Raw genomic sequence first — 13,765 nt, 5'->3', positions numbered from 1 at the left:
AATCTCTGCAGAGAGTTAGCTTGAAAGAACTTTGACCAAATATTAATTGAAGTCATGATGACAGGAAACATGAGTGATTGTTCCAAATACCATTCAGCTTATGGAGCTATTCTGCTCTTACAAGCTACTGGTAATGGGATAACTTCCTGGAACAGGTGGATTTAGCTGAATTCCCTTTACTTCAGGTAGTGGGGTGATTCCAGTGATTCCTCGAAAGGAATCCTCCTTGAGTGGTAAAGATGACTGAAAAGTTTCAGCTCACACACATTGCTGGGAAAAGGAAGATGAAGAGAAAGGGAACAACAGGCTGTTCCTTCTCAGGAAGGCTACATTTCCCCACTCGCTGAGTTGAATTACATATTAACGTTATCCAGATGCAAACTGGACCAGATGAGGTCTCTTTGAACAGTGTCGGAACTGTACGACTCCATCACGTTCCCTGCTCCATGTAGGTACATCTTTGCTGCCGTAGGACACACAGCCATTTCTTTCATAACAAATCGCCCCATTAGATTTGAAGATGTGTTTCTATGTTCCCGTACACTTTTATAATACAACTTTTAATATCTTCACAATATCCGTACTTAAATGAAGGCATTTTATTCTTAAATTACTTTCCCAGTCTCATTCTCCCATAGAAGATAAAATATTCATCAGGTATTCACTCGCACGAAATCGTACATGGTCAATAAGAACATTTCTCATTGTCAGGCCTAAACTTCTGATTGTTCAAAACATAATGCCTTCATCTCAAGAACGAGTAAAGGGTAACAATGTGAAAAGTTTCAAAAGCAATTTGTTTTTTACTTCAGTGGAATTACAACCCACACACAGTACATCAAATGCCGTCTCAGCAATGGCCTGTCCAAATGCAGTAAAAAAAACCTTCAAATCATACCCGATACCCTTTGTAAGAAAAAGTATCATTCCATTTAATTTCCAAATCACGTGCTGCATCTATAGATGAACTTGTTGCGATGCATGTCCCAGGACACACGAATCCCTTTGTCCCACCGAATTCTGCATTCTGCCTCCAGTTATACAATTTACTGCTGTTTTATGCTTCCTCCAAAACAAACTTCCCATCACTGACATTGTACATTTTTGTTGTGCGTAAGGTTGCAGACTCTCTGCCACCACTTCACATCTTATTGAATGTTTATCCTGGTGTATGAGCAAACTGAGCTCCAATACATTCAGCCCCTCCATCCAAATCCTTAACCTAGATTGTAAACTGTTCAGAAACTCACACTTATCCCTCAGGAGTTCCACTAGTTACAGCTTTCCAACCTGAAAACAAGTAATTTTCTCTACTACATATTTCCTGGTTCGAACCAGGGCTCCCTTAGAAACTTTACATGGCCTCCTGCTATAATGTGCAGTTGGTTGTCGAGTTGTTCCTGAGCTAAGCGGTCGTCCATTCGGGCCATTTGTTGTCATATGATCAGGTGAAGTTCGTACCATCAATGATCCAGGCCCCTGACAGTTTAAAAGATGAGCACTGAATATAGACTAACGTTTGACGGGATTGCTGTCAGGTCAAAAATGCTTTCTTTTAGATGCAGTAATAGAACCATTCCGCAAGATCAGTCGTGCTCAAATTTCATCAGACAGACACTGAGGAGGAGGGGAGGTTTCTTATTAGCTTGATTAACATTCGTCCATTTAACAACACAAACAATAATCTTCATCATTAATTTCATTTTTGGCTGTTCGTGCTTCGTTGAAAAATTGCTGCTGTAAAATTAAAATAAACTATTGTCTTTGAGAGGGGACCTTATAGCCTTATAGAGGTTTATAAAATCTTGAGTGGCATGGATAGGGTAAATAGGCAAAGTCTTTTCCCTGGGGTAAGGGAGTCCAGACCTAAAGGCTTAAGGTGAGAGGGGAATTATATAAAAGGGAACTAAGGGGCAATTTGATCATACAGACTATTATGTGTGTATGGAATGAGCTGCCAGAGGAAGTGAAGGAGGCTGGTGTGATTACAACATCTAAAAATAATCCAGATGGATATATTGAAAGGAGTGATTCAGGGGGATATGGGCGAAATGGTGGCAAATGATACTAAATTACTTTAGGACATCTGATTGTCAAGGATGAGTTGGACTAGAGAGTCTTTTTTCCATATGTATCTCTATTACACTATGTCCAACTCCTTCACTCTATTCCTATGTATCTCATAAGAGGGGCAGAATGATCTCCTCCTGCCTCATTGCAGTAATACTGACTGGCGAAATGGGGTCTCCCTCTTCCATTCTGATAGCCTCAATGGGTGCAGTGAGAAAACATGGGATAGGCGCTCCAGCCGGCTGCTCAGTTTATAAAGATCCTGGCTGGTCTGTTTGCGAGTGAAAAGCCCTTTCCTGTCTATTGTTAACAAACACTGACTTCCCTGTCGAACAAAGGTCAGTCAAGGTCAGACTTGAATATCTTCAATGACCGAGTCTTCACCGTTCCCGGGGGATGAGAATACCACAGAAAATACAATCACAAGGAGATAGGAACATCCGTTTCTCAATTTTAAACGGTGGAACCTCTAAATTTAAAGGTGTATGAATCTCAGAGCAAGTTAACTTATCTTTTATTTTAGAAATGAGGGTACAACCAATTGGAAAGATGTAGATCATCCAGCCTCTCAAACCTATCCCACGTTCCCATTGACTCTGTTCATTAAAGTATTTTTCAAACTCAACCTCCATTGTTCTCTTGGGTCAATATTTCCGATTGTGTAAACCATGAACTGGACTGTTTGGACCGTCGAGTCTGATCAGCTGTTCGGTCATCACTGATATGTTTCTCAACAAAATGTTTCTACCTTCTCATTGTAACCCTTGATCCCCTTATCAATCAACACGGATGTACCTCTGACTGAAAAAAATAAACAGAACTGTGTCTGTGTCTCTGCACGTCTGTATGCATGCGAATGTTTCTGCTTATTGACAGTAGACAGAGGTTAGTGGAGGAGGGTTGTGTTTTGGCCTGGAGGCCTGTGACCAGCGGTGTTCCACAGGGTATAGTGCTGGATTCACTTTTGGTTTTCATTTATATCAATGTTATAGATGAGTATTATAGAAGGCATGGTTAGCATGTTTACGGATTACACCAAATTTAGTTATATAGTGGAAGGTGAAGAAGGTTGCAAGCACATCATAATTAATTAGATCAATGAATCATTGAGACGTGCAGCGCGGAAACAGAACCTTTAGTTGAACTCATTCGTGCCAACCAGATCTTGTAAATTAACTTAGTTTTATTTTCCAGCATTTCTTCCATATCAATCTAAACGCTTCCAATTCATGTCCCCACCCAGATCCCTTGTAAATGTTGTAATTGTACCAGCCTCCACCACTTTTTCTGGCAGTTTATTGCATATATGCACCAGTCTCTGAAAATTGACGCCTCAGGTCCCATTTAAACTTGTCCATCTCACCTTAATTCTATGTCATCTAGTTGTGGACTTCCCTACCCTGGAGTAAAGACCCTGATTATTCACCCTATCCAAGGTCTTCATGATGTTATAAACCTCCAGAAGGTGCAAATGTGACTCAAACTAACACGAATGGCTGTGTTTTCAGTCATCCCAGGCCTAAATTCTGAAATTCAATTCTGACATCTCTTCCTTCTCCACCACATCTCAATTCTAAAATCATTTTAATCAACTTGTTCAGTCACATTACAAAACACCTCTATGGGATTTGAATCTAGACTTTTGGGCTTACACTATCACCACTTGGCAACAATCCCTAAAGCTGCAATATTATTCTCCTGAGTGTTTGTCCATCAAATGTTGAAATTCTGTGACATACCTCCGTGACCGGCAGGACTTGAATCCAAACCTTCTGTTCCAGAGTGAGAGGCATTACCACGCAAGTTCAGGTATTGGAATCTAACCCAGAGCTCTGGCTCAGCTGCATGGGCATTGCACAATACACAAGTCTTAAACCATTCCCACATTTTGGGTCACATTTTAAATGTCAGCTTTCAACTCTGTGTGGATTCATTAAAATTTGTTTCACTTTTACTGAATTACACAGTTAAAAGAATTACATTGTTTAACAGATGATAGGTACTCACCTCAAATATAGGATGTTGTGTTTATGTGCTCTGCCTTCGAGAAAAACTATGAAGATCTTTAATTGTTTAACTATGATTTCCACCTTAAGTGGCTATGATCTGACATCTGCAATATGAGGGAAAGACATCCTGCAGACACACTCTGCACTATAAAGGATCTGGAACAGATACTTATCACTGAACACCAGGGATGAAGAAAGAGCATTCTTTCTGGATCAAAAACACCCATCACTCTTTTCCACCTGTAACGTGTGACTGCCCTCTTCTTAAAACCACGAAATGATCCAAGGCAGCGGACTACATTCAAACCTTTCTACCCCAGTACTATCACTCACTGGGCTGAGGAGTGGCAGATGGAGTTTAATTTCGTTAAATACAAGTTATCAGAATTTGGTAAAACAAGCAACGAGAGGGCATATACAATTCAATGTCAGGCCATTGGTAGTGTTGTAGAACAGAGAGATCTAGGGGTTCTTTGAAGTTTGCATCATGTGTAGGCAGGGTGGGTATGAAAGCGTTTGATTTGCTGGCCTTCATTGCTCAGACCTTTGAGTACAGGAGGTGGAACATTATCTTCAGGTTGTGCTGGGAATTCGTGACTTCTCTCCTGAAGTACTGTGTCCAGTTCTGGCCACCCAGTCACATTGAGGGTATTAGGAAACTGGAGACAGTTCCGAAAAGATTTACCAGCATGTTGCTGGGAATGTAGTGTTTAATGGCAGGTGTCCTTTCCTTAGCGTGGTGGATTTCAATACAAGGGTATGATTTTAAGATGAGAAGAGTAGATTTTACAGAAGACATAGTGTCATAGAGATGCCCAGCATGGAAACCGACCTTTCTATCCAACTCGTCCCTACTGACCAGATGTCCTACAGTAACGTAGTTCCATTTGCTAGCATTTGACCAATATCCTCATAAACGCTTCCTATTCATGTTCCCATCCAGATGCCTTTTGAATGTTGTAATTGTCCCAGCCTCCACAACTTCCTCTGGCAGCTCGTCACATACACAGCACTCTCTCTTTGAAAACGTTGCCCCTTAGATAGCTTTTAGTTAGTTCTCCTCTCACCTTCAACCTCTGCCCTTTAGCTTTGGAACGTGCTACCCTGCAGAAAAAAAGATCTTAGCTATTCACACTATTCATTCCATGTATGACTTTATAATCCTCTAACATCACCTCTCCACCGCTGATGTTCCGGGAAAATAACACTGGCCTATTCAGCCTCTCCATAAATCGCAAAGCCTCCAACCCTTGCAACGTCTTTGTAAGTCTTTTCTGAACCCTTTCAGTTTTCACATATCCTTCCTCTATGAGCAAGACGGTAATTGCATGAAGTATTTAAAATGTCCTAACCAATGTCTCGTACAGCCGCAATATGATCTTCCAAATCCTATATTCAATGCACTGACGAACAAACGCCAGCATAACAAATATCTTCTTCACTATCTTATATACCTGCGACTCCACTTTCAAAGTATTATGAACCTTCACTCCAAGGTCTCTTTGTTTCGCAACACTTCCTGGGGATTTAACATTAAATGTATAAGTCAAACCTTGATTTTCCTATCCGAAATGCAGCATTCTCACATTTACATAAAGTCCATCTGTCACTCCTCAGGTAATTGGCCCATCTGATCAAGATCCTGTTTTAATCCGAGGTGACTTTCCTCTTTGTCCACTGCACCTCCAATTTTGGTGTCATCTGTGAACGTACTAACCATTCCACCTATTTTCACATCCTATTTATTTATATAAACACCGAACAGCAGTGAACCTAGCACCAAACTTTGTGGCACTCCACTGGTCACAAGTCTCCAGTATGTAAACAAATCCTCCACCATCACCCTCTGCCTTCTTCCTTCGAGCCAGTTCTGTATCCAAATGGCTAGTTCTCCCTTCATTCCGTGTGATCTAACCTGCTAACCAGTTTCCCATGGGGAACCTTTTCGGATGCCTTACGGAAATCCAAATAGATCACGTCTCCCACTCTGCGCACATCAATCCTCTTTGTTAGTTCAACAAAACAAAAAATACGTTTGTGAGACATGATTTCCCACGCACAACACTATGTTGTCTATTCCTAATCAGTCCTTGCCTTTCCAAATGCATGTACATCCTGTCCCTCAGGATTCCCTCCAACAACTTGCCCACCTTCGATGTCAGGCTCACTGGTCTATTGTTCCCTGTCTTTTCCTTCCCAGTTTGTTTAATAATATCACCACGTTGGTCATCTCGTATCTTCCAGCACCTTACCTGTGGCTATTGATGATAAGAACATGTCATCAAGATTCCCAGCAATTACTTCCCGAGCTTCCCACAGAGTTCTTGTATATACCTGATCACGATCCATGAAGTGCATTTTTATTACACATCACTTGGTTCGTAAATGGAGTGAACGACCTGAGAAATGATGGATGTGGGTAAAGTCACAACATTTAGAAGACTTTTTAAAGTAAAAGAATACGAGAAGTTTTGGAAATATAACGTCCAAGCCCAGAAACGTGGGAACAGTCGAGTTTCAGGTTAGCATTGAGTTTATGGGCAGATAGTTCTGTTTCCAAACCCCCTGTATAACTCTATGACACCATGTGTGTTTGTGTGCCCAAGCTTCTATCTGCATATTTCTGTCTGCGCTTGTACATTTGTGTGTGTCTAAAGGTGTCTCCGTGTGTCTGTATTTCTATGTGCATGTTATCTGTGCTCCTGCATTAATGTGTGTATATATGTTTGTAACTCTTTCTCTGCATCTCTGAGCAATAGGAACTCTTTTGTTTTGGGGGTGAATCATTGATATGGGGTTCAAATCCTCTCTCCCTCCCTCCCTCTCCCTCTGACTGTCCCACCTTTGTTTAAAATGATACAATGCCACACTCTGCTGGTCTGCTTTCGGACTTTTCAATCCTTTCGCATGCATAAGATTATGTGGAAGAGTAAGTTACTAAACATTGCATTTTACAGGAAGTGTCTGTGCGCGTGTGTCAATGTATGTCTGCATCTATGTGTGCCTGTCTGTGTGTCTGTGTTTGCGTGTGTCGGTGTGTACATGTGTCTGTGTATCTCTGTGTGTCTGTGTGATAATATCTGTGTTTGTTTTGTGTGTGTGTGTGCGAGTGCCTGTGTGTCTGTGTGTATCTGTGATTCTGCATGTGTGTGAGGACTGTGGGTATCTGTGTGCAGGGGGTTTGTAAGGGTGTTTTCTATGTGTCAATGTGTGTATGCCTCTGTCTGTGTGCGTGTGCATGTGCATATCAGTGTGTATCTGTGTGCCTGTGTGTGTGTTTTTGCTTGTGTCTGTGTGTGTTTCATTGTGCATATATGTACGTAAATGTGCTTTTTGCGTGTCTGCATGTGTGTTAGTTGTGTGTCTGGCTGAGTGCGTCTGTCCGTGTATGAGCATACGTGAGGAGCATACGTGCATTTGTGAGGAGTGTGGGTGTCTGTGTGTGTTAGTGTGCATGTTTGTTTGAGTGTGTATGTCTGTCTATCTATGCGTGTGTCTGTGTGTGAGTGTATGCGTGTGCGTGTGGGAATATGTGTGTCTCTGTGTGTGTTAAAATGTGTTCATGTTTGATTGAGTATACCTGGCTGTATGTGTCTGTGTGTGAGTGTATGCGTGTGTGTGTGGGCAGTGTGGGTGTCTCTGTGTGGGGAGAGTGGATATTCTCGTGTGTGGGTAGCATGGCTGTCTTTGTGTTTGTATGTGTGTGTGTCTGTGTGTGTTTCTGTGTCTGTGTGTGCGTATGTGTCTGTGTCAAAGAGTGTGGTGCTGGAAAAGCACAGAATTTCAGAGAGCATCCAAGGAGTAGGAAAGTTGTAATTTCGAGCATAATTCCATCATTAGTAATAAGGCTTGTGGACCAAGTGGGCTGAACGATAAATGGGCGGGGGTGTTGCTTGGGTAAGGTAGCTGGGAAGGCGACAATTAAATGAAGGTGGGGTGAAGGTAATAGGTCGGAGCAGAGGGTGAAGTGGATAGTTGGAATGAAGATGGACAGTAGTAGGGTTTTAAAGGGACGTGCCGAGTTGGAAGTTTGGATATGGGATAAGTTGGGGTGGGGGGGAATGAAGAAACGGGTGAAATCTGTGGTTGTGTGTGTTTTGCGGGTGTGTGTGTGTGTCTGCGTGAGTACATGCGTATGTGTGCGTGAAGGTATATATGTCTGCATGAGTGTAAGCATGTGTGTGTGTGTTTGTGTGTGTCATGGGCGTGTGTATGTCTCTTTGTGTCTGTGTGGCTCTCTGCGTCTGGGTGTGTGTGTCGGGTGTGTCTGTATGTAAGCTTGTGTGTTGGGTGGCTATGTGTATGTGTATCTGTGTGTGAGTGTCTGCGTGCAGCTGTATATGTCTTGTATACGTGTCTGTGCGAGCGCGCGTTTGTAGTGTGTGTGTAAGTGTGTGTGTGGGGGTGGCTATGAGTATTGTGTATCTGTGCGTGATTGTCTATGTGCAGCTCTATGTGTGTACATGTCTGTGTGTGTGCGTGTTTGTAGTGCGTGTTTGTGCGTATATGTGTGTTGACGGTGCTCTCAGTTTGGATGGTGCTGTGAGCTGATACACTCCCTCTGAGCTTCCTAAACTAACTCCCTATGATTTTCGCCCTACATTACCACCTGTACAGAGGTGTGGGGAGATCAGCAGAGACTGACAGCAACAGAAAGCTCAGCAAGCCTGGCAGCATCTGTGGATAGAAATGAAAGTTAATGTTTTGGGTTGAGTACCCCTTCCTCAGAAACTCATGTCAGGGGGATAGTTCATCACATTAACACCACAGAAACTGCCAGACTCGCCCCACACTGATGCACACAGATAAACACACACGAACACAGAGACACAGAGACACTCACTCATACACTGACACTAATACAAACATGGAGTGTCTCAGTATTTCTATTGCTCCAGTAACTTTGTCAATATATCACTTGCTCTCTGGTGTGTGTCAGTTTTTTCAGTCTGTTCTTGGGGAGTGTGTTCGCATTGTGCTTGTTCACACTTGTGAGTGAGTCAGTATTTATGTGTGGAGTGTGATTGTAGGACAATTTCAATGCTTGCAGAAACCAAACCTGGAAGAATTGTAAAGTGTGTGGAGGACAGTGTGGAACTCCAAAAGGGCAGTGACAAATTGGTGTAGTGTTCAGTATTATGGCAGATGAGCATCAATGCAGAGCAGTGTGAGATGATGCACTTTGGTAGGAATAACATGGACAGACAATATAAAACATCTGTACTGTTTTAAAAGGGCTGCAGGAGCACAGGATGCTGGATGCATATGAGGACGGATTTTTGTTAATGGCAGTGCAAATTAGGGGAGCAGTAAATGTCTCAGATTATTTTCAGTATCTGAGCTTTTTACAGGAGGAGGTATGGGAGGGAGCCTCCGTGCTCCCATCCTGGGAGGTAGTGATGACGATGTGATGTAAGCCCACCCTCCTGCCCACCGAGACGTTGGGGTTTCCATTTGTACCAGCTCGACACAAAAGAAAGATGGCATCAGGACCACGGCTTCTGAGTTGTGCTGGGGGGAAACGGAACTGCCAGTGGGTTTAAAGTGAGAATTGCCCTTCACTGAACATTGCTCCTTACTCGGTTGGTGGGACATGGATGTTTCAGAATCTCCACACTGGGCATTCCAGTCCTCTCCGACTCATACCAGGGGCATCCCCATGTGGCGGGGGTGCGGGGGGATGAGGGAGCGGATATCTGGCACTCCACCGCCTTGCTTGACCCTTTCTGTCCTATTCCAGGCTGTTTCTCTCGAAATGGGAAAAAAGGGAGGGAGGGAGGGAAGGTTGCAGTGGGTGGCCCTGCTCTTAGTGCCAGTGTAGGTGTGGTAGGGGAAATGGTGAGGTGTCAGGAGGGAGTCAGTCCATAGTGTTATGTCCATGCTGTGTTATTAGTGTGGGTGGTATAGTGAAGGGAAATTGGGAGAGAGAGGAAGAGAAAGTGCAATAGTGAGAGTGGTGGAGCATGAGCCTAATTCGGTGGTTGGTGCTATAACAAATATACAGTGAGTTTGAGGGAGCAGAGAGAATACAGTGACCCTTATTCTGACAGAGCAGGGAAGGTTATTGATGCTTGTCCTGTATTGCTGGACATTTCCTCAGACCGAAAATACTGCACTGATCTGGGTGGTAAACTCGGACCGTGCTCAGTGGGTCTGGTGGTGGTTTTCCCTCTGGGAAGAGAATGGTTCACCTCTGTACTAGCCCATCCACCAGGACTTCCAAACCCCTGTCAAAAAAACCGTGGTATAATTGCCCCTTATCTGCCATGCTCAGGGTAAACTGTGCAGGGCAACTTCTAACTAAGAAAGCTCAACCGCGTGCCCTTTGGCCTTTTGAAGATGGCACCAGTGCCAGAGATCACGGAATTTCTAGGGGCATCCGAGGGATGGTGTGTACCTCTAGCCATGATGAGTGGGAGAATCGGGCTGGTATTGAATAAGAGGCACACCATGGGATGGGGGGGGTAGTTAATGAGGTGAGTTTGATAAGATAGCACCAGGAAACCTGCTCAGCCTCGTACAGACGATCCCTCTGTCGCACTCAATGAAAATGTCACTGAGACAAATTATTGTTAGATTCAGCCCAGTGAGTCATAGATTCTGTTGAAACCACTAACAGTCACAAAGCTGCAGCTGCTTGTCCCATGCTCTCCATCACAGAGAAGGACATAAACTTGACCTACACTTGGGAAATAAGGTAGGGCAGGAGATTGCGTTATCAGTGGGGAAACACTTTGGAACAAGTAATTATAATTCTATTAGTTTTAAAACAGAGATGGAAACGGATGAACTGGGTCTAAAAGATAATGTTTTAATTTGGACGAATGCGAACTTGATGATATTAGGCAAGAACTTGGATAGGGTAAATGGATAAAGTCTTTTCCCTGGGGTCCGAGAGTCCAGAACAAGAGGGTATAGGTTTAGGGTGAGAGTGGAAAGATATAAAAGTGACCTAAGGGACAATATTTTCACACAGAAGGTGATACGTTTATGGAATGAGCTACCAGAGCAAGTGGTGGAAGCTAGTACAATTGCAACATTTAAGAGGCACTTGGATGGGTACATGAATCGGAAGGGTTTGGAGCGAGAAAGGCCGGATGCTAGTAGGTGGGATTAGATTAGGTTGGGGTATCTAGGCGGCATGGACGAGTTGGACAGAAGGGTCGGTTTCCATGATGAACATTTCTATGACTCTGTGATTCTAACTTTCAAACTGGTTTGGAATAGATATTCACAGATAAGAGGTCAGCTGAGAAGAGGGAAGCCTTCAAAAATGAGATGTCAGGAGCCCAGAGACAGTATGCCTCTGTTAGGGTGAACGGTAAGGCTGGTATGTGTAAGGAATGCTGGAGGACTGGAGAAATTGATGGCCTTGTCACGGATAAGAGGGAAGCATATGTCATGTAGAGGTATCAGGAGTCGATGTTTTTACTGTATTCATTCACGGGATGAGAGTGTAACTGGTTTAGCCTGCATTTATTACCCATCACTAATTGTCCAGAGGGCAGTTAACAGTTAACCATATTGTTGTGGGCCTGGAGTCACATGTAACCGAGACCAGGAAAGGATGACTGTTTGCTTCCTTCAAGGGCATCAGCGAACTAGTTGGGTTTTTCAAACAATAAAAATTAGATATATCATCGTCATCAGGCTCTGAATTCCAGATTTAAAATGACTCTCGAGAAGATTCTATCGCCAGTAGGAGTACACTTAAAAGGGAAATCCGGAGGCCATAAATGGAGCATGAGATAGCTTTGACAAATAGGGTTAAGGAGAATTCAAAGGGACTGTACAAATACATTAAGGACGAAAGAGTAACTCGGGAGAGTTTTGGACCACTTTCAAATCACCAAGATGCCAATGTGCAGAACCCCAGGAGATGGAGGCGATATTAAACAAGAACCTTGCATCAGTATTTACTGTGCAGAAGGATATGGAAGCTAAAGAACTTCGGAAGTAAACAGTGACATCTTGAAAAGTGTCTGAAATTCAGAGGAAGAGATGCTGGAGTTCGTAAAGCCTGCAAAGATGGTAAAATCCCCAAGACCTGATCAGGTGTACCCTAGAACTCTGTGGGAAGCTAGGGAAGGTTTTTCTGGGCCGCATGCTGAGATATTTGTGTCATTGATTGTCACAGGTGAGGTGCCAGAACATAGTAGGTTTGATAAAGTGATGTCATTACTTTAAAAAGTTTAAGAAGGATGGTAAGGAAAAGCCGGTGAGCCTGACGTCAGTGATGGGCAAGTTGTTGGTGAATTATGAGTCACAAGGTTTTCATGTATTTTGAATGGCAAGGACTGATACGGGATGGTCAACGTAGCTTTAAGCATAGGAAATGGTGTCTCACTAAATTAACTGCGATTTTTTGAAGAACTGACGAAGAGGATTCATTGAGGCAGAGGTGCACATTGCCGATATAGACTTCAGTAAAGCATTTGACAACTTTCTGCACAGTAGACTGGTTAACAAGGTTCGTTCACATGGAATGCAGGGAAATCTAGCCACGTGGATACAAAATTGGCTCGAAGGTAGGAGATAGAGGGTGGTGATGGAGGATTGCTTTTCGAACTGGAGGGTTTTAACCAGTGGTGTGCGACAAGTATCAGTGCTGTTTTTCATTATTTATATAGGTCATTTGGATGTGAACACAGCAGCGATAGTTGGTTAGTTTGCAAATGACACCAAAACTGATGGTGTAGTGGACAGCACAGAAGGTTTACGTCAGAGTACAATTAAATCTTGATCAGGTGGGCTGATCGGCTGAGGAGCAGCGAATGGTGTTTAGTCTAGATAAATGTGAGGCACTGCATTTTGGAAATGCAAATCAGGGCATGATGTATACACTTAATGGTAAGTGTTGCTGAATAAAAAAGTCTTGGAGTGTTGGTTCAAAATTCCTTGAAGGTTGTGTTACATTCTACAGAATACTGTTAAAACCATTTGGTATGCTTGCCTTTATTTGTCAGTGCTTTGACTATTTGAATTGGGAGGCCATGTTGCTGCTGTACAGCACATTACTTCGGTTCTTTTGGAGTATTGTATTCAATTCTGGACTCCCTCCTATCAGAAAGATATTGTGAAACTTGAAGGGAGTCAGAAAAGATTTACAAGGATGTTGCCAGGATTTGAGCTATAGGGAGAGGGTGAGTAGGTTTGGGTGATTTTCCTTGGAGTATGAGACGCATATATAGGGTGAATAGCCAGGATCTTTTTCCAAAACGAGAGGGCATGGATATCAGGTGAGACTCAAGGACCAAACTTTTCGAACACAGAATGGTGCATGTGTGGAATGAGCTGCGTTTGGAGGTGGTGGAGGCTGTTATGATTAAAACATTTGGATGAGTACATGAAGATGAAGGGTTTACATTATTATTGGCCAAATGCTGGCAAATGGGACTAGTTTAATTTGTGATATCCCATCGGCATGGACGAGTTAGACTGAAGGGTCTGTTTCTGCGCTGTATATCTCCGAGAGTCTATGATTCTGTCTGACCTTACACCAATATCCCATGAATTCACCATTGTCGGAAATACTAGCCTTTGTTCTTGATGCTATCGAAATGACTTCACTTCAGCATTTTGAAACCTGCAAACACATCCTTCCACAACACTGACTCTGAGTCTCTCTCCGTCTGTCTATTTCCCAAATCCCTCCCATTTGTTGCTATTTAAACTGTTGATATTTA

Source organism: Chiloscyllium plagiosum, unplaced genomic scaffold, assembly GCF_037043375.1.
Source record: "Chiloscyllium plagiosum isolate Xiang-an unplaced genomic scaffold, Cpla_swu_hap1 HiC_scaffold_50, whole genome shotgun sequence".
Lineage (NCBI taxonomy): Eukaryota > Metazoa > Chordata > Chondrichthyes > Orectolobiformes > Hemiscylliidae > Chiloscyllium > Chiloscyllium plagiosum.
Note: the sequence above shows the minus strand (reverse complement) of the source record.